Raw genomic sequence first — 20,447 nt, 5'->3', positions numbered from 1 at the left:
CCAAATCAAGGATGTGTACAAAGATGCCTGAACAGCTGGTAAAAGAAGAAAATAATTACTGACAGGATAACGATACCTTACGACAAAACCTCCTGGGTATGAGTTGTACAGATATACATATTTTTTTAAATTTTTTCAGAACAACGCTTGTTTTGTATAGCTAATTGCTATAAGTCTGTAACTAAAACCAAGATTACATACTAGAACTAAAAACAAGATTGAGCTATGGCTCAATGCATAGTATAGAAGTTAAAAATAAGTCGGTTTTGTAACCTCACCTTTGGCTTTTTGTTTGTTGACCTTCTACTTAAAAAACAAAATTAATAATAATTTTAAAGGGTAAATGAATGCCTGTCCATGTCTATTCCTATCTGGCTTAGAATAATTAATTGGCCATAAGTCTTGTTCACTCTAAGTTTCTCGGTCATAGGGAAGGACAGGATAGACCAGGGGCAGGCAGCCATGCCATCCCAGCAACACTGTGCCCACTGTGGGACAAAATTAAAATCTGGTAGCCACTGATGTTGCCTCTGGCAAATCTTGGTCAAAAGGGGGAAAATTTAAAGGCTCTCACAACCATTTGAATGCACTCCCTCATTGGCCGGGGCACTCTAAAATTTAACCAGAAAGACTGGTTCAGGCCATGAAGGGGAAGTGGGGGTAATTATCATACCCCTCCAGCACTAACATTAATGCAGACTATAAGTCTGATAAGAAACATTTAAAATCTATTTTCTATAAAGTCTGCTACCAGGAGGCTTCCTTCATCTGCAGGACGAAGCCTTGGTGTCTACAACCCCTTATGTTAACCCAGACATTCCTTTCTTTGACATTAAATCTTTCAACCAATTGCCAATCTGAGTATCTTTAAATCTACGTATGACCTGGAAGCCCACACTTCGAGTTGTCCCACCCTTCCAGATGAAACCAATGTAAATCTTACATATATTGACTGATATGTCTCCCTAAATTGTATAAAAGCAAGCTACACTCAGACTACCCTGGGCATATGTCATCAGGACCTCCTGAGATTATGTCATAGGCAGGTCCTTAACCCTGGCAAAATAAACTTTCCAAATTGACTAAGACCCCGTGTCATATTTTGGGTTCATATCTGTATGAGAAAATGTTATTAATATAAGTACTCAAAACACTGTATGGAAGGCCAGGTGTGGTGGCTCACACCTAAAACCCCAGCACTTTGGGAGCCAAGGCGGGAGGATCGCTTGAGCCCAGGAGTTCAAGACCATCCTGGACAATAAGGCAAGACCCTGTCTGCTTTTTAAAACAACTACATGAAGTTTCTAGAAATTTGTCAACGCACTCACTGTCCGTAATATATTCTGATATAATGTTATCAATCATAATTCCAGTTTTTATCTTAAAATGTTGTATGGTACAGAAACAACCAAATTTCTTTGTCAACTCCATTATTTTGATAATGAACTCTAATAAAATCTTTAATCATGGCCATTGTAGGTCTTTTGTCATTTACATATAATTACTCTTATATTCAAATGCTTCCCTGAAAGCTCACAATCAGCTACAAGCCGGAATGCTTCATAATCAACATAAGTGACTGCCTCAGATACTGTAGGGTAGAGATTTCTCATCACATTGCTTACATAACTTTGAAATCATACCACTGGACTGAGTAGGAATTTCCAGAACCCTACTAGAGAAGCTAATAGGTGCATCCAAACTGATAACCCTCATCTGTAAAATGGGAATGAAAATTTAAAAAAAAAAAAAAAAAAAAAAAAACTGGGCTGGGCTGGGCATGGTGTCTCAGTACTTTGGGAGGCCAAGGTCGGCGAATCCCCCTAAGCTCAGGAGTTTGAGACCAGCCTGGGCAACATGGTGAAACCCCATCTCTACTAAAATACAAAAAATTAGCCACGCGTGGTGGCACGCACCTATAATCCCAGCTACTTAGGCTGAGGTGGGAGAATCGCTTGAACCCTGGAGGAGGAAGTTGCAGTAAGCTGAGATAGCTCCACTGCACTCTAGCCTGGGCAACAGAGTGAGACTCTGTCTCAAAAAAACAAACAAAAACAAAACGATAACCTAAGATCAAGCATATGTTCAATTATCATTCTTGCTGCACTTATATAAATAATTAGATCAAATTTAATAAGATTACACTTGTTTTGTAAACAAGAGTAGTCTTACTTTTATCTTTGATCAAACTGAGGATGATGTACAGAGAAATTTTATCTTTTTTTTTTTTTTTTGAAACAGAGTCTTGTTCTGTCACCCAGGCTGGAGTGCAGCAGTGTGATCTCGGTCGGCTCACTGCAACCTCCACCTCCCAGGTTCAAGCAATTCTCTTGCCTCAGCCTCCTGAGTAGCTAGGATTACGGGCACCTGCCATCATGCCCAGCTAATTTTTGTATTTTTGTAGAGAGGGGGTTTCGCCATGTTGGCCAGGCTGGTCTTTAACTCCTAACCTCAAGTGATCCACCCAGAGTGGATCTTTAACTCCTAACCTCAAGTGATCCTCCCAGAGTGCTGGGATTATAAGCATTAGCCACCACATCAGGCCAGAAATTTTACATTTCAATAGAAAACTATTTCCAGTCTGGGTTATTTCAATAGAAAACTATAACCAGTCTGGGTTATCAGACTGTAGTTCTGTTGTTTGTCTCTGAGTTATTTTTCACCACTCTGTAAACTGGATCCTGCTGTCTTGCATATCTTGTCAGTAATTAATGTTTCCAATTTTTCTCCCACCCTCCTGACCTGAAGTCACTAGGAACTAAAACCTGACTGCCGGGATCTTTATTGAGACTCTAGCTTCTCTTGTCCCAAAGCCCTATAAGCTGAAGCTGTATGACTTGATATAAACTAAAAGAACTTATTTATACAACCATTTTGGCCACTCGGGAAGTTCACTGAATACCCACATCTTCCATGCTCTGCTCCAGGAAATAACCTTGTTCTTCTCCTGTTAATCTGTCCTTTGTTACAGGAATCTATTCCAATTAAGAATTTATCAGGCGACCAGGCACAGTAGCTCATGCCTGTAATCGCAGCAATTTGGGAGGCCAAGGCAGGAGGATTGCTTGAGCCTAGGGGTATGAGACCAGCCTGGACAACATAGCAAGACCCTGTCTCAATTTAAATAAAAAAGAAAAGAACCAATGAGGGTTGAGAGAAAAATAGTTTTCCCTCTCTATACAGATAAACTAGTGACTGCTGTACTAACTAGCCCCTTTTCCTTTTTGTTTGCCTCTCAATTTCACATCCCTTTCTTGCTTAATTGAAATCTGTTTTGTTTTCATGACAGCCTACTATTGAATTAATTGAAATTTTTTTCATTCCGTAACTTAAACTTGTTAAGCCTTTACAAAAAAAAAATTTTTTTTTTTGAGGCAGGGTCTCCCTGTGTTGCTCAGGCTGGTCTTGAATTCCTGGGATCAGGCAATATTCCTGACTCTGCCTCCCCAAGTGCTGGGATTACAGGTATGAGCCATCACACAGGGCCACTCATTAAGCCTTTCAAAAGACAAAAATAAGTTTTACTTACAAGTTTCTTCCTTCATTTTGATACTCTAGAGGAGCATTCAAGGCTTCAAATGAGTTTTCCCTCAAGCCTGACGCAAAATTCATTTCCTGTGGACATCCCATGGTTCATTCTTTATGAAAACCCATCCCCACGGCCCTTCCAGGACAGATGTCCCAACTGTCCCACTCAAGAGATACTAATAACTGGAACTTATTTTTCATTCTATACTACCTCTCACATTCCCCCACCACCCCCAGACACACACCCCTATCTCAAATTAATTTTGTATTTAAACATGTATAGTTGTGGATGCTTAAACTGGATTTAGGTATTTTGGATTATACCAAAAAAGAAAGGCCAGGCGCGGTGGCTCACGCCTGTAATCCCAGCACTTTGAGAGGCCGAGGTGAGCAGATCACCTGAGGTTGGGAGTTTGAGACCAGCCTGACCAACATGGAGAAACCCCATCTCTACTAAAAATACAAAAAATTAGCCGGGCGTGGTGGCACATGCCTGTAATCCCAGCTACTTGGGAGGCTGAGGCAGGAGAATCGCTTGAACCCGGGAGGTAGAAGTTGCAGTGAGCCAAGATCACGCCATTGCACTTCAGCCTGGGCAACAAGAGCGAAACTCCATCTCAAAAAAAAAAAAGAAAGAAAGAAAAAGAAAAAAGAAATACAAAAACAAAAGTTGCTTGTTGTCGTTGTCCTTTTTTTTTTTTTTTTTTTGGAGACAGAGTCTCGCTCGCTCTGTCACCCAGGCTAGAGTGCAGTGGCACGATCTCGGCTCACTGCAAGCTCTGCCTCCTGGGTTCAAGCCATTCTCCTGCCTCAGCATCCCAAGTAGCTGGGACTAAACGCACCCACCACCATGCCCAGCTAATTTTTTTTTTTTTGTATTTTTAGTAGAGACGGGGTTTTACCATGTTAGCCAGGATGGTCTCGATCTCCTGATCTTGTGATCTGCCCGCCCTGGCCTCCCAAAGTGCTGGGATTACAGGCGTGAGCCACTGCGCCCAGCCTCATTTTCTTTTACTGTAACTGAATACCTGAGACTGAGTATTTAGCTCATAGTTTTGGAAGCTGCAAAGTCCAAGGCTGAGGGGTCGTACCTGCTGAGGGCCTTCTTACTACTATGGCAGAGGGTATCACACGTGGGAAGAGGTCAAAAGCATGGCAGCTCAGGTCTCTCTTTATCTTCTTATAAAGCCACCAGTCCCATCATGGCTCACCCCTACATTGATACAGAAGGGCTGGGTTCTGGCTAAACCCCACCCTTAGGCCTCGAACCACAGCACTAAGTGAAAACAGCTGACCTGGTTTTCTGCCCAAATGTTGACTTTTTGTCCTGCCACATCCTTAGCCCCCACACCTCCACCGCCCTGAAAAAAAAAACACTTCAGCTGGCAGAGCAACACAAGCAGCTGAGTGTTAGGGATACAAGGGCTGAGCATTGTGGAAACAAGCAGCTGACTGGCAAGCAGAGAAGAAACTGAGCATCAGAGACTATGGATAGATGCAGCTAATTTCAGATGTGCAGCTTTGGAGAGGGGCCCAGCCAGAGACAGATGGGCTTCAGGGAAACATCACCTTCTTCCCACACAATCCCCTTTCCAACTCCCCATCCTGCTGAGAGCCACTTTCATTGACCAATAAAATCCTCCACATATACTACCCTTCAATCTGTTCATGTGACCTGATTCTTCCCAGATGCCAGACAAGAACCCAGGTGCCGAGAGGGCAGGGGCTGCCATTCTGACCCTCGACTGAGCTGGCTGGCACTTGGTCATCCCTGGACAGGAGAGCTGAAAGAGAGCACTGGCTGTAACATGCTTGGATGCTGCTGCGGGGTCCACACAGAACCTATTCCCGCCAGGGAGGAGCAACCAGCTGCTTCCAGCATTCATTTGCTCTCATTCCCGCACTTGCTCACATGCTCCCTCATGCAAGGGGTTTGGGCACACGGCAGCCAAGTAAACAAGCCACACCCCTGTCACAAGTACAGCAAGGGGATCAAGGGAATTATCCCATCTCACCATGACCTTTTCTAATCCTAATTACCTCCCAAAGACCCCACCACCAATCAACATATAAATTTGGGAATTAAGTTTCCAACATACGAAATCTGGAGAACACACTCAAACCATAGCACTTATTCACTTGTTCTTTCTTCGCTTCTTACAGTGCCAACCTCTCCTACATCTATGGTGAACCAAGAAATGGAAAAAAAAAAAAGAATATAAAGCCAACGGTTCTTTTATTTACACCTCTCATTTGAGCTCCAAGCACAGAATATAGCTGCCTGTTTTACTATTGAGGGGCCTGTAAAACATAAGTGGTATTCGAATCTCTTGGCAATTCAGACAACTGAAATAACCGCAAGGAAATGTCATGAATGGAAGTACTGACTTTATAAATCCACTTGTGCCTTTTGTATACATTTTATCCAAAGAACTTTGCAGATTTAGACATTACTGTTAGAGAATAATTAAGAAAGTAAGCAAAGAGGGAAGAAAAGGCCAGACACGGTGGCTCACACCTGTAATCCCAGAACTTTGGGAGGCCAACACGGGCGTGTCGATTGAGCACAGGAGATTGAGGCTGCAGTGAGCTGAGATCACGCCACTGCACTCCAGCCTTGGTGACAGAGCAAGACCCTGTCTCAGAAAAAACAACAACAAAGACCATGGAGTCTTTCAACAGAGGCATACAACTGGGATAGAAATCCTGCAACTACCATCCTCAAATGCAAAGTTCCTTTGGTACGTATCTTCTCAAAATTCTAATTCCTCAAAGCTGTCTTTCCTAACTGAAACTAACATTTTTCACTAAGCCTTCTGGAATTTTACCCAATTGTCAACCAAGTTGACAATAGCCTTACTGACATATCATAATTTGTTATCCTAATGTCTCAAAATGAAGTCACTTATGTCAAGTAGCATTGAGCCCACAGTAAAGCTGTTCACCCCCTCAAAGCCATAAACATATAGGTAATGGACTGAGGTAATAATATAGCACCTACTGTTGCCCATTACCATCCAACACCTGAAATGAACTCATAAAAAGTGAAACAAAGCCGAGATAATGAAGAATAGACCAATCTGAGGAGGATCATAAAAGCAGCAAGAATAAGGCTAGTCCAAGACACCTTTAGAGGCTCTGCCCATGAGAACTTCGAGGACTTCTTCCAATTTTGGCAGCTGCCACTGAAGGCTTTGCCAAAAAGCAGCAGCAACCCTCCTATGTGATCAGCATCCAAAGGACTTCCAAGACCCATTCAACTTGTCTGTCAGCATATTGTTTTCCCAAGCCATTTCTGTGGTCCATTACTCTCCCTTATTTTATTTTTATTTTTATTTATTTTTTTAAGACAGGGTCTCACTCTGTCACCCAGGTTGGAGTGCAGTGACATGATCTTGGCTCACTGCAACCTCCACCTCCTGGATTCAAGCGACTCTCTCACCTCAGCCTCCTGAGTAGCTGGGACTACAGGCATGCACCACCACTCCTGGCTAATTTTTCTAATTTTTGTAGAGATGGAGTTTCACCATATTGGCCAGGCTAGTCTCGAACTCCTAACCTCAAGTGATCCTCCCACATCAGCCTCCCAAAATGCTGGGATTACAGGCACGAGCCCCCACACCCAGCCTATCCTCCTTTAATTACTGCCTGTGTGTACGCTGAATGTTAATTACATATTTGACAGTCACAATAAGCCACAGGTTTGAGCATATATAATTGGTTATGGAGCCACTGAGAAACCTCACAGCTTCAGTATGAGTTAGCATACCTATGTAGTGTGAACCTAATTAATGTAACACTTAAATCGTATCTGAAACTTGTTTCTTCCCCCAAGAACCCCAAAGACACACACTGCCTCAGTTGCCTCTGCTTCAATGCTTCAATTCCATGCCTATCAAGCAATCTTCCAGCTATTATCTTAGTATTCCAAGTGACTTAACATTTAAAAAAGGTGTCTTAAACAATGGATACAAATAATTCTGATGGATAGGTGAGCTCAAACCACACACACACACACAAACAACCCTCTGGTTTATCCAACAGTCTCTTAGAAGTCTCTTGCTATTTTTTATTTATTATTTTTCTTCCGAGACAGAGTCTTGCTCTGTCGCCCAGGCTAGAGTGCAGTGGCATTATCTCGGTTCACTGCAACCTCCACCTCCTGGGTTCAAGAAATTCTCCTGCCTCAGCCACCCGAGTAGCTGAGATTACAGGCGTGTGCCACCACGACTGGCTAATTTTTGTATTTTTAGTAGAGATGGAGTATCACCATGTTGGCTAGGCTGGTCTCGAACTCCTGACCTCATGATCTGCCTGCCTCGGCCTCCCAAAGTGCTGGTATTACAGGCATGAGCCACCATGACCAGCCTTAGAAGTCTCTTTGGATCATTCTCTTAGAGACTAATCAGTTCTGGATGCCAGAGCAAAAGAGGTTTATAAAGTATCAATGCAGAATCCTGGTCACTTTACAAGTTCTGCCAACCAAAGACTGACTGTCCTGGCAGTCAGCTGGCTTCCCCCTCTCAGAGAATTTCTCCTTTTCCTGAACCTCAATAGCAGTCACCTGTACTTTTCATAACATCTGGGCATAATTACACAGAAAAGGTTGTAGGGGAGGAAAAATATCTTTCCCTCTCCCTATCTTAGGTTTATGGCTGAGTCCCTTATGATAAAAAACAGGTGAACAAAAGAAAAGCACACAATTTTTTTTTTTTTTCTTGAGACAGGGTCTTGCTCTGTCACCCAGGCTGGAGTTCCGTGGTGCAATCACAGCTCACTAGCTCACTACAGCCTTGACCTCCCAGGCTCAGGTGATCCTCCCACCTTAGCCTCCAGAAAAGCTGGGACCACAGACATGCGGCACCACACCCAACTAAGTTTTTGTAAAGACCAGGTCTCATTATGTGGCTTAGGCTGGTCTTGAACTCCTGGGCTCAAGTGATCCTCCCGCCTTGGGCTCCCAAAGTGCTGGGATTACAGGTGTGAGCCAGTGCACCTGGCCTTACAAATTTAAGTTGTATATGACACAGGAGCTTTCATAAGTGTACATTTGAAGAAACAGTTGAACCTGAATATTGTTATGCTAGGTTTGATGGAGAGAGGAGAGTCGTGGAGAAATATGATAGGGCAAAAAAAGTATGATCTAATGGTAATAAACTAGGGGAAATTTATTAAAGTCCATTTGCTGAGACTCTTCTTGATGTCTACGTGTCTTCAGAGTTAGAGATGTTCCTTTCTTCTAGGTATAAGAAGGACACCTCTCTGTGAAAGTTGCAGATAGCAAGATGAAATTAATTTTTCGGCCGGGCGCGGTGGCTCAAGCCTGTAATCCCAGCACTTTGGGAGGCCGAGACGGGCGGATCAAAAGGTCAGGCGATCGAGACCATCCTGGCTAACACGATGAAACCCCGTCTCTACTAAAAGATACAAAAAACTAGCCGGGCGTGGTGGCGGGCGCCTGTAGTCCCAGCTACTCCGGAGGCTGAGGCAGGAGAATGGCGTGAACCCAGGAGGCGGAGCTTGCAGTGAGCCGAGATCGGGCCACTGCAATCCAGCCTGGGCGACAGAGCGAGACTCCGTCTCAAAAAAAAAAAAAAAAAAAGAAATTAATTTTGCTAGACCCAGACAAAATAGAGCTAGGAACGCCCAAAGAAGAAGAGGCCCATGCTTGTCAGATAAGAACAGTTTCCAAGGACTTTCTAAAAGTCGTTCTGTGTCCTTCACACATCTCCTGCTTTGATAAGGTTTATCACTAGACATTCTTTAGGACTGCAGTAATTCAAATAATTATTGAACTGGAAACAGTTATCTCGGACATGTAATTCAGATAAAATGTTTTCAGAAGAACACTTGCCCAGTAAGGGCATCTCCACCAATGAACTGATAACAACTCTGGCTTTGAACCTCTGGAACCAATGAACTCCGTTCCTAAGCAGCTTATGTAAATCTCTTTTGCTAATAAAAGCTTCCCTTACCCTTCCCTCATGGAATGCACTGGTGGCTTGCCATTCCATGCATTCCAGGTTATAATCCTTATTTCTACTCCTCAGTAAACGCAACATGTATAGACACAGTTTTTTCTAGCATCCTTTTTTTAAGATTGACATCTCAGATGAGGATCTTGGGACCTGCTTCAGGGGACTAGGGCAGGAACCTTCCTGTTTGGCTATTTTCTCAAATGCCTTCAGCCTAAAAAATATTCAAGGTGGGTTTATAGTTTATCACAACCAGTTACAAATTTATTTGTTCCTTCTCCATTCCCACTGCTTCACTTGACTGGTCTTAAAAATGAAAAAAATATGTCAAGGTACAACATTTTGGGGTAGCATGTCCTGGATCCTATAAAGGTTGTATTCCTGAAAATGTCAATATGTGACAAATTCCTTTTCCAAAACTGAAAAATGTATGCTTAGCTCTTCAGGATACTGAAAATAGATATTAAATAGCTCCCTAGGCTAGGCACAGTGGTTCACACCTGTAATCCCAGCACTTTAGGAGGCCAAGGTGGGCAGATCTCTTGAGTCCAGGAGTTTGAGACCAGCCTAGATGACGAAATGAAACCCTGTCTCTACCAAAAATACAAAAATTAGCCAGGCATGGTAGCACACGCCTGTAATCCCAGCTACTCAGATGGCTGAGGCACAACAATTGCAAACTCAGGAGGCGGAAGTTGTAATGAGCTGAGATCGCACCACTGCACTCCAGGCTGGGCAACAGAGGGAAACTCTGTCTCGAAATAAATGAATAAATAAATAGCTCCCTGCTTTATATTACTTCTTACAGAATTTGTTAATTAAAATTTACAAAAGGTTACTATCACACTGGTTTTTAAGAAAAAAAAAAAAAAAAAAAAACTGGCCAGGCGGGGTGGCTAACATCTATAGTCCAAGCACTTTAGGAGGCTGAAGAGGGCAGATCACCTGAGGTCAGGAGTTTGAGACCAGCCTGATCAATATGATGAAACCCCGTCTCTAATAAAAATACAAAAATCTGCCGGGCGTGGTGGCGTGTGCCTGTAATCCCAGCTACTTGAGAGGCTGAGACAGGTAAATCACTTGAACCCAAGAGGCAGAAGTTGCAATGAGCCATTGCACTCCAGCCTGGGCAACAAGAGTGAAACTCAGTCTCAAACAAAACAAAACAAAACCTTCAGAAGGCCACTGTTTTGGACTAATCTACTCCACTAGGTCCCAACAGACAACACTAAAAATAAAAATGGAGTCACCCACGCTAAAGTTCACATCACCACTACTAAAACTAAGTTGTTATCTGACCCAAGGAATGAGGACAGAGCCATAACAGCCAATTTCCCCAAAAGGCCAGTTTCAGTCTTCAATTAGCATGAGAATGAAGTTTCCTTTGCTTCAATCCTTACACAAAAAAAGGTAGCCTGAAGTAACCTGATGTCAATTATTTTTCTATTGTTCTATCTCCCCATCACTGCCTTACAAGGAAAGTAACTTTTTGAAATGATCACTCTGCATTTTATTCTTTGTTTCTGCTTTATTCAGCCCTTTCTGCCTATAAAACCAACCCCCTCTGCTCAATTCATGGTAACATTTATTCTATTTTATTGAATGAAGTGTTGCCCAATTTTAGAGTTGCAAATATACAATTGAGATTGTTAAACCAAAAGTGATTGAGGCAAGTCTTAATAGATTAGAGGTTTATTTAGCCAAGGTTGAAGATGTGCCCAGGGGAAAAACAAAACACAGAGGCACCTGTGACCTATACTTTTTCCAAAGGAGGTTTTGTGAACTTTGGCATTTAAAGAATAAAGAGCAAGCAGGAGGGAGGAATAAAAGAAAGAACAGGTAGGCAGTGAGGCAGATGGTTACATTCTTGTGAAACTCCAATTAGTCTCAGAAAAATCTGTATTTTACATGAGAAAAGAGGAAGTAAAGGAAAAAGCCAACTATGTATTGTCTCAAGCTCAGTACATCTACATTTTACATAAGATAAACGTGAAAAGAGAGTAGAAGAAATGAGGCTATGACATGGGGTTGTGATATTATAGCTATCGATTTGGCAACAAAAGGAAAATTGTATTGATGACTCAGATCCCAAGTTTAACTTTCCCTTTTGCACAGTGAGTTTTGGGTTCCAAGATTCTATTTTTCTTTCTTAAGATCTTTAAACCAAATTAGTTGTAATTTTGTGTTTTGACAGATTATCATCATGTCTGAAAGTATATTCCACTGTAGCTGGATATGGCTCTCAAAGACAAATAACTAAAATCTAACCTTATAAAGGGGACAGTCTTACTTGTACATTATTTACGCAAATTAATCCGTTTAATTTAAAAAACACTAACTCGCCAGGCGCAGTGGCTCACGCCTGTAATCCCAACACTTTGGGAGGGCGAGGCAGGTGGATCACGAGGTCAGGAGATCGAGACCATCCTGGCTAACACAGGGAAACCCCGTCTCTTCTAAAAAATACAAAAAAGCCCTTGTCTAGGCTCCGCAGTGAAGCCAGCAGACTTCACTTATAAGACCTTGCTGCGATATGCAAACCCCAATTACAAACCATCCAGACCCCATGGGGGAGGTCATAGGAAACATAAACAAACTTTACCTACACCCTCCTATAATAAATGTCACAAGGTGATATGTGGCAAAATTAACCAGCAAACAAACCCCAGATGCAGCCATACCAAAGAACTCCCTCAAACTCCCCTCCCCAAATAAACCCCTCATTCTGTAAGCTTGGTGCTGCCTCCTCTGTCTGTGATGGAGCAGCCGGCAGGTTAAGGGGACACCCTCTCCCGTCGTCCTTGTCAACAACAGTCTCTTCTTCCTCTACCCTCCTCTCCTCCATTCCGTGACCTCAATGCTCTCGGCCTCCATTCAGAGATCTGTTCTAAGAGGCTTATCTTTCACTGCAATACCGCATGGCCTCAATATCAATTGGACATTGGCTCCCAATGGCCCGAAAACGGCACTTTACCACTTTCGCCATCGCAATAGGAAATGGTCTGAGATTCCTTATATTCGGGCTTTCTTAACTCACTGTAACTGCCATTCCCTCTGTCAGTCCGGTTCTACTTTCCAAATTCTTTTCACCCACTCCAAACCTGACTCCCCTCCTGCTCCCCTCACCCCAATAGCCCTAGCCGACGACTTCTCATTTGATCCTGCCGATTTCTCCCCTCCTCAACATCCTAATCCTCCACCGAACAGCATGACCCCCTACCGTATGCCTCCGCTCCAGCTCTACCTCTCTCTCCCCCTCTCTCCCATCATCCTGCCTCCGACTCTGAGTCCTCCCCATCTCCACCACTTACTCGTTCTCAAGCCCAACACACCCAGCAGCCCACTCCCTTGCTTCCTCCCATTTTTCTCCTGTCCACTTTCCCCTCAGAGAGAGATGCTGTATAGCTGGCTAAGGAAATCAGAAATTTAATCAAACCTTACAAGGGGTAAGAGTGGGTGGCTCCATACAGTCTCCTCACCAGTAAGTAAACCCACCTGAAACACTGCAGAGTGACATGGTTTGGCAGCTACACTGAAACAGTTCACGCTTCACACTATTCAGGAAATTCTCTTTCTAGACTCCACCTGTAACCCCAGCACTTTGGAAAGCCAGGGCAGGTGGATGGCTTGAGCACGAGTTCAAGACCAGCCTGGGCAACATGGCAAAACCCCATCTCTACAAAAAATACAAAAATTCACTGGGTGTGCTGGTGCACATCTGCAGTCTCAACCACTCAGGAGGTTGAAGCAGGAGGATGGCTTGAGCCTGGGAGGAGGAAGTTGCAATGAGCCGAGATCATGCCACACTGCACTCCAGCCTGGGCAATGCCAGACCTTGTCTCAAAAAAATAAAAAAAAAATTCTCTTTCTAAATATAAATCTGAGTTTATGTCACTTGCCCAATTAAAACTTTTTTACTGGCTCCCTGCTCCCCACAAAATAAAGTCCAAATGTGTCAGCTTTCTTGACTATCAGGTCCCCTTTATCATCTTATCTCACATAGTTCACAGTGACCTTGGTATCCCTGAACTCAACACACATTTCTGTAGTTACACGTCTTAATGTTATTCTTCCTATACAGAACCCCTTATTTTGTTTGTTGAAATATTTCCTAATACTAACTTAAAAGCTGTTACAGTCTAGTAACTGTTATATCCTAGCAACTGCTATAGCCTATTACAACTCATTCATTAGGCTTTTATTTTGCTTTCAATTCTAATCATTTAGCTAGATGTGCATCTCTCCTAGTATTCCTTGAGAAATTCAGTGTTTTCCTCATTTGTATATGCCCCTCAATACCTAGCACTATATTTTACACATAGTTTAATGTATATAGGAATGAATTAAGCACTATTTACCACCTGACTAAAAGGAATACAATTCTGCATCATCCATCATTTAGTTTACCCACCCAGACAGAAAAAAATTAATGACTACACCGAATCTAATGAAATATTAAAGGTTTATAATTTAACAATTTAAAAATCTTGATAGATATCCCATAAAAAGTAGCAGTTTCTGTTTTTGAGTCCACTAATCAAGTAAGCTTCCAAATCTTCACACTCCAAATGCCTAAAAGAACAGCTTAGTATCTGCTTCAGCAAAATCTCTTGAGGCTAGATATCTTGAAAGCAATTTGCTGCCTTCCACATTACCCAAGTCTGATTACAGAACATTACATTAGGATTATATTAAATTACACTGTTATTCAACAAAAAGATCTACAATTTTAGTCACTCCAGAACAGATTTACATGCTAACCCAGAAACCATGCAAAGCAAAGTCAACGGTGGTTCTATGAATAATCGACTTAATTATTTTCCTCCAAACAGATGTATATCCCCCTTTGTTATCTTTCTCCTAAATACTGGATATATAATCTTTGGCCAGAAGCCTGTATGGGGTCTTTAAAAGTAATTACAACTAATAGTATCTGTGGAATTACTTCACATTTGTCTATTTTAATCAATTTCAAGTTGCATAAAGTTACATAAGGGGAAAGAACTAAACATCACAAATTTTTATAATAAAACTGCCACAATCCTAGGCCGGGCATGGTGGGTCACACCTGTAATCCCAGCACTTTAAGAGGCCGAGGAGAGTGGATCACCTGAGGTCAGGAGTTTGAGACCAGCCTGGCCAACATGGTGAAACCCCGTCTCTACTAAAAATACAAAATTAGCCGGGCGTAGTGGCTCATGCCTATAATCCCAGCTACTCAGGAGGCTGAGGCAGGAGAATTGCTTGAACCCAAGAGGCAGAGGTTGCAGTGAGCCAAGATCATGCCATTGCAGTCCAGCCTGGGTAACAAAAGTGAAACTCCATCTCAAAACAAACAAACAAACAAAAAACTGCCACAATTCTATAAAAATAGGATGGAAGCACAATCTTCAAAACCAGTTTAACAAGGTAAAAGTCCGCTTTTAGGGTAAAACTTAAGAATTTTCCCTGCGTTGGCCCAGATTTCTCCAAAACATAATTCTACATCACAGTTAAATGCCAAAAATCACCAAGTTTTCTAATATCATAACACAAAACATTATAAAACCAAGACCTAGTCATTTTCTGTATTAAAAGGGCTATAAAACTAATTATTTTCTACAATTTTTCTTGTATAATCTGTTACTATAATAAAATGGTAACAAACATGTTCAAATCCAAAATACTCTACAGAACACATCGACGGAAAAACAGTCTTCTTATCGGTGGTCCTGGAAAAAAAAATTTAAATAAAGAACAAGAATAACTGTAAAGTTAAATAATGGTTTAAAAAACCAATCTTCTGGTTTGCACCTCTAAGAAACACAATGGCTGTTTCTTAGAGATCAAGGTTGTTTTTTTTTAATAATGCAAACAGGCAGTTAAAGAAAGGTGAAAGCAAATTGTCAATCACCATTCCCCCAAAATAATACTGGGTTAGTCTAGTTCTCAGAAACAATGACTAACAGTATATATTCAGATTCAATATTCAATATTTCTGTAAAAAACTAAACCCAAGAATTTAACACATTTTAAATGGTTACAAATGTTTACTTCTATAGTACTATAATTGAAGATCAAAAATATATTTTTTAGGCCTGGCATGTTGGCTCACACCTGCAATCCCAGCATTTTGGGAGGCCGAGGTGGATGGATCTCTTGAGGTCAGGAGTTTGAGACCAGCCTGGCCAACACAGTAAAACCCTGTCTCTACTAAAAATACAAAAATTAGCCAGGCATGGTGGCACGCACCTGCAGTCTCAGCTACTCGGGAGGCTGAGGCGGGAGAATCATTTGAACCCGGGAGGTGAAGGCTGCAGTGAGCCAAGATCACACCTCTATACTCCAGCCTGGGTGACAGAGTAAGGCTCCATCTCAAAAAAAAAAAATTATATATATATATACACACACACACACACATACACACACATACACATATATGTATACATACACACATTTATATATATATATAAAAACATATCTCTCTCCAGGATTTTCTCTAGGAAAAATCTTTAAGGGTTAGGATTCCTTCTACACTCACTGGAAAATCAAAACAAATTTGGATCCGCTGTCAAGTGGCTATTTATGACACAAGCAGAGCACTAAATGTTCAAGATGCTTCTAAATTACACCCTTCAGTACTAGAAGCTCATTGTTACTGGCTTTTATTCTGCCAAGCTACTTTTACCCGTAACTTACCATGTCAGTTCTCATCATTTTAAATAGGACTCCTTTCTTCATCAGCAAGAAGAAAAAATAACCCATAATGAAGCACCATATATATTTCCTATTAAACACTCTATGCAACACCTTAGCCTTTAACTTCATGGGGAAAGAATTTAGCCTTTTCTAGAGGAACACTTTTGGCCAGCTCAGAAATGTAAGTATGGGAGAGTCTCCAGAAGTAATTACAAAGTTTAAAAAAAAAGTATGTTCTTTCTTTCCCTCTTTATTTTTAGAACCTTCTCTGCAGTACTGTTGATGGTCCATGGAGCCTTCTCTTGGGAAAGAGTACTTGATTAGCATAGTATCCAACTTCATTGCACAAATTAACATTTTTGTGTTAAAAAAAATTATTGCTCAAGAATCAGAATTGCTTAGAGGTCATCTCTTATAACCATAGCCCTACTACCAGCTGAAATTCATAGGTCTACAACAGGAGAATAATTCCTGAGCCTGTGGAAATTTAAATGACATAATAATAAAGAAAAAAAGAAAAGACAGAAAAATACTGCACTAGCTGTATTAGATCTTTTTCCAGTGATCCTCCTGCACATCCTCGACCTCTGGGGCTCAAGTGATCCTTGGCCTCCTGCCTCTTCAGTAGCTGGGACCACAGATGTGGGCTAGTATGCCTGGCTAATGTTTTTATTTTTTGTAGAGACAGGGTCTCCCTATGTTGCCCAGGCTGGTCTCGAACTCCTGGGCTCAAGCAATCCTCCCACATCAGCCTCCCAAAGTGCTGGGATTATAGGCATGAGTCATTGCACCCAGTCTGTACTAGACCTTTAAAGAACTATTGGAGAAGCTGTAAAAGATGAGACAAATGATAGTAGAGGTATACAACTTAGGGAGGAAAATATTCAAATTTATTTAATTATGTGCTATGCAGCTTCAAAACAAAACAATTCTCCGTTATAAAGGCATTTAAAAGAAGCAAAACTCAGGGCACCAGTTCCTACATCACAATCTATTTGTACGGACAAAGCAGAGCCAAATTAAACAATATAAAACTTGTAAAATCAATCTGTCTGTGAATAGATAAAAATTGGTTCTCTACTCAATGGAAAAAAAAAAAAAAGCGATGAAGCCTGGTCGACATGGCAAAACCCCACCTCTACAAAAAAAAAAAAAAAATACAAAAATTAGCTAGGTGTGGTAGTGCATGTCTGGAGTCTCAGCTATTTGAGAGGCTGAGGTGGGAGGATCACTTGAGCCCAGGCAGCAGAGGCTGTAGTGATCTGCGATGGCACCACCACACTCCAGGCCAGGAGACTGAACAAGACCCTGCCTCAAAAAAAAAAAAGCAAAACAAGAAAAAGAAGCCCAGGCCAGGCACGGTGGCTACCGCCTATAATCCCAGCACTTTGGAAGGCCAAGGCAGGCAGATCAACTGAGGTTGGGAGTTCAAGACCAGCCTGACCAACATGGAGAAACCCTGTCTCTACTAAAAATCCAAAATTAGCTGGGCATGGTGGCGCATGCCTGTAATCCCAGCTACACTGGAGGCTGAGGCAGGAGAATCGCTTGAACCCGAGAGGCAGAGGTTGCAGTGAGCCGAGATCGAGCCATTGCACTCCAGCCTGGGTAACAAGAGCAAACTCCATCTCAAAAAAAAAAGGTTAATCTTACAAATAAAGCACAGGTAACAGAAACCATCTCCAAATTTCTAAAATTATTGTTTTAAACATTTACTTGAAACATAAATGTTTATCAAAGATGAAGCATAATAGAAGTCCAAATTTATAAAACTATATTCTAAATTAAGATAGAGCTAAAAATGTGGGTGTTTTATTAAGATGAAAAAAAATCATGATTTTTTCTTCATGTTTCTGCAGTTTAAGGATCCACTTCACCAGACTGCAGCATTTATTTATTTTTTTATTTTTTTTATTTTTTTTTTTTGAGACTGAGTCTGGCTCTGTCGCCCAGGCTGGAGTGCAGTGGCCGGATCTCAGCTCACTGCAAGCTCCGCCTCCCGGGTTTACGCCATTCTCCTGCCTCAGCCTCCGGAGTAGCTGGGACCACAGGCGCCCGCCACCTCGCCCGGCTAGTTTTTTGTATTTTTTAGTAGAGACGGGGTTTCACCGTGTTAGCCAGGATGGTCTCGATCTCCTGACCTTGTGATCCGCCCGTCTCGGCCTCCCAAAGTGCTGGGATTACAGGCTTGAGCCACCGCGCCCGGCCAGACTGCAGCATTTATACCTTTCTCTTGGCATTTATCATATATAAGATAGGGACAGTGACATTTACCTTGTGTATAGAGCAAGGTTCAGCATATTAGGGGTTTAGTATGCATTTAATAGGTAAATCAAAGACAAACATTTCCTTTAAAATCTCCTTACTCAGCCACTCCTTTAACCCAACCAAGTCAAGGTTCCAGGCCCAGAATAGTTGCTTTGAGAAAAGGAAAACCAAAAATAGATTAATTAAATGGGTTTTGCCCTAAACTAAGAAAAAAGAAAAAAGATTTACAGGACATTTGGCCTCATTACAGGACACCTGCATCTATTAAAATACTCTACAAATCCCAGCTGGGTAATCTGCAATTGCTGCTTTATCATGTGATGTCCAGTGATATAAAAAAGTAACATCAGTCATTTGTCTATTCTTCAGAATGAAGAATATGTCTCATGTACTGCCATCTAAAGTCTCAAAAATGTTCAGTGAAATTAGCAAAACTTAGTTGCTTAAAAACTAGAAAATTAAAAGGAATATATTTATAGAACTTTAAATTTTCCAGAAAATGGTATTTCTAAATTTAAAAAATCAAGTCAAATATTTAGACATCTTTTTGGATAAGAAATTTTTATTGTTGAGTAGCCAACTTTTGAGCATTTTCTGAACTAGAAACATTCCAGAGAAAGAACATTTCAACATGATGTTGCTTCTAGCATATTTTATCAGTACATTGGCAAGCTGATATTCCACTGCCACCTACAGTAGAAAAACAGAATTACTGCTTATAGGTAAGGATGTAGACAGAATACAAATGAAACCTAAAAGTATGACCTAAGAAGTCAAAAGTTACCAGTCTCTTCTGTTTCCTAATATAAACACTTTAAGACTATATATTTTACATCCATTATTTTATACTCAAGATAACTTTGTATTAACATATGCTATCCAAAATGTATAAGCAAAGTTTCTCCTTAAATTCACTCTATCAAAAAGGTTATACATGATAATATTAATACCATTCATTAATAATGCCATTCTTTGATTTTAAAAAACTCATCACTAACGCATAGTGAACTTCAGTTATTTTGTAAACTTGATACCAAATGCACTCTTTTTTTTTTTTTTTTTTTTTTTAGCTGGAGTCTGGCTCTGTCTCCCAGGCTGGAGTACAGTGGCACAATCTCAACTCTGCCTTCCGGGTTCAAGCGATTCTCCTGCCTCAGCCTCCCCAGTAACTGGGATTACAGGCGCATGCTACCGTGCCCAGCTAATTTTTTTGTATTCTTAGTAGACACGCGGTTTCATCATGTTGGCCAGGCTGGTCTCAAACTCCTGACCTCAAGTGATCCACCCACCTCAGTCTCCCAAAGTGCCAGGATTACAGGAGTGAGCCTTTGTGCCCGGCCCCAAACGCACTTCTAAGCTTCTGTTTTACTGCAAATGCTTTCCATAAAAATTTTCCAGGTATTTAGCAAGTAGGATCAAATTTTGCTTTTAAAATAATACACACTACAATATGCAAAACATCAAACTACTGGAATATTTAAAATATAAAGAGGCATATTCCTCTGTAGGCATTTAACTTCTTCACAATTTACATCACACCCCAAAATGTCTTAGCAATACAATGTTTCTCAAAAGCCTCTAAAAAGAGCTTCGAGTGCTGGGTACAAATGGACTAAATTCCTAATACTACATTCCTAATAGTGCATTTAAAAATCACAGTTGAGACGATTAAATTTTTAAAAAGCTAAATACAGGCCAGACATGTTGGCTTATGCCTGTAATCCCAGCACTTTGGGAGGTCAAGGTGGATAGATCACTTGAGCCCAGGAGTTCAAAACCAGCCTGGACAACATCAGGAGACCCTGTCGCTAAAAAAAATTTTTTTAAATTAGCCAGGCATGGTGGCACCTGTAGCTAGGACTACGCGCCTGTAGTCCTAGCTACTCAGGGGGCTGAGGTAGGAAGATCGCTTGGGCCCCAGAAGTCAAGGCTGCAGTGAGCTATGATCACACCACTGCACTCCAGCCTGGTCAACAGAGCTTAACCTTATCTTTAATC

General features: G+C 41.4%; 1 protein-coding gene across 3 annotated transcripts in view; it reads right to left on the bottom strand.

Annotated features, from left to right (window-relative positions):
* COMMD1 (copper metabolism domain containing 1) overlaps window positions 1–20,447 on the bottom strand; it is a 241,074-nt gene that overhangs the window by 194,064 nt on the left and 26,563 nt on the right. The gene's annotated exons all lie outside the window — the stretch shown is intronic.

Source organism: Papio anubis, chromosome 14 (genome assembly GCF_008728515.1).
Source record: "Papio anubis isolate 15944 chromosome 14, Panubis1.0, whole genome shotgun sequence".
NCBI classification, from domain to species: Eukaryota; Metazoa; Chordata; class Mammalia; order Primates; family Cercopithecidae; genus Papio; species Papio anubis.
Note: the sequence above shows the minus strand (reverse complement) of the source record. Positions and strands in the feature narration are given on the sequence as shown.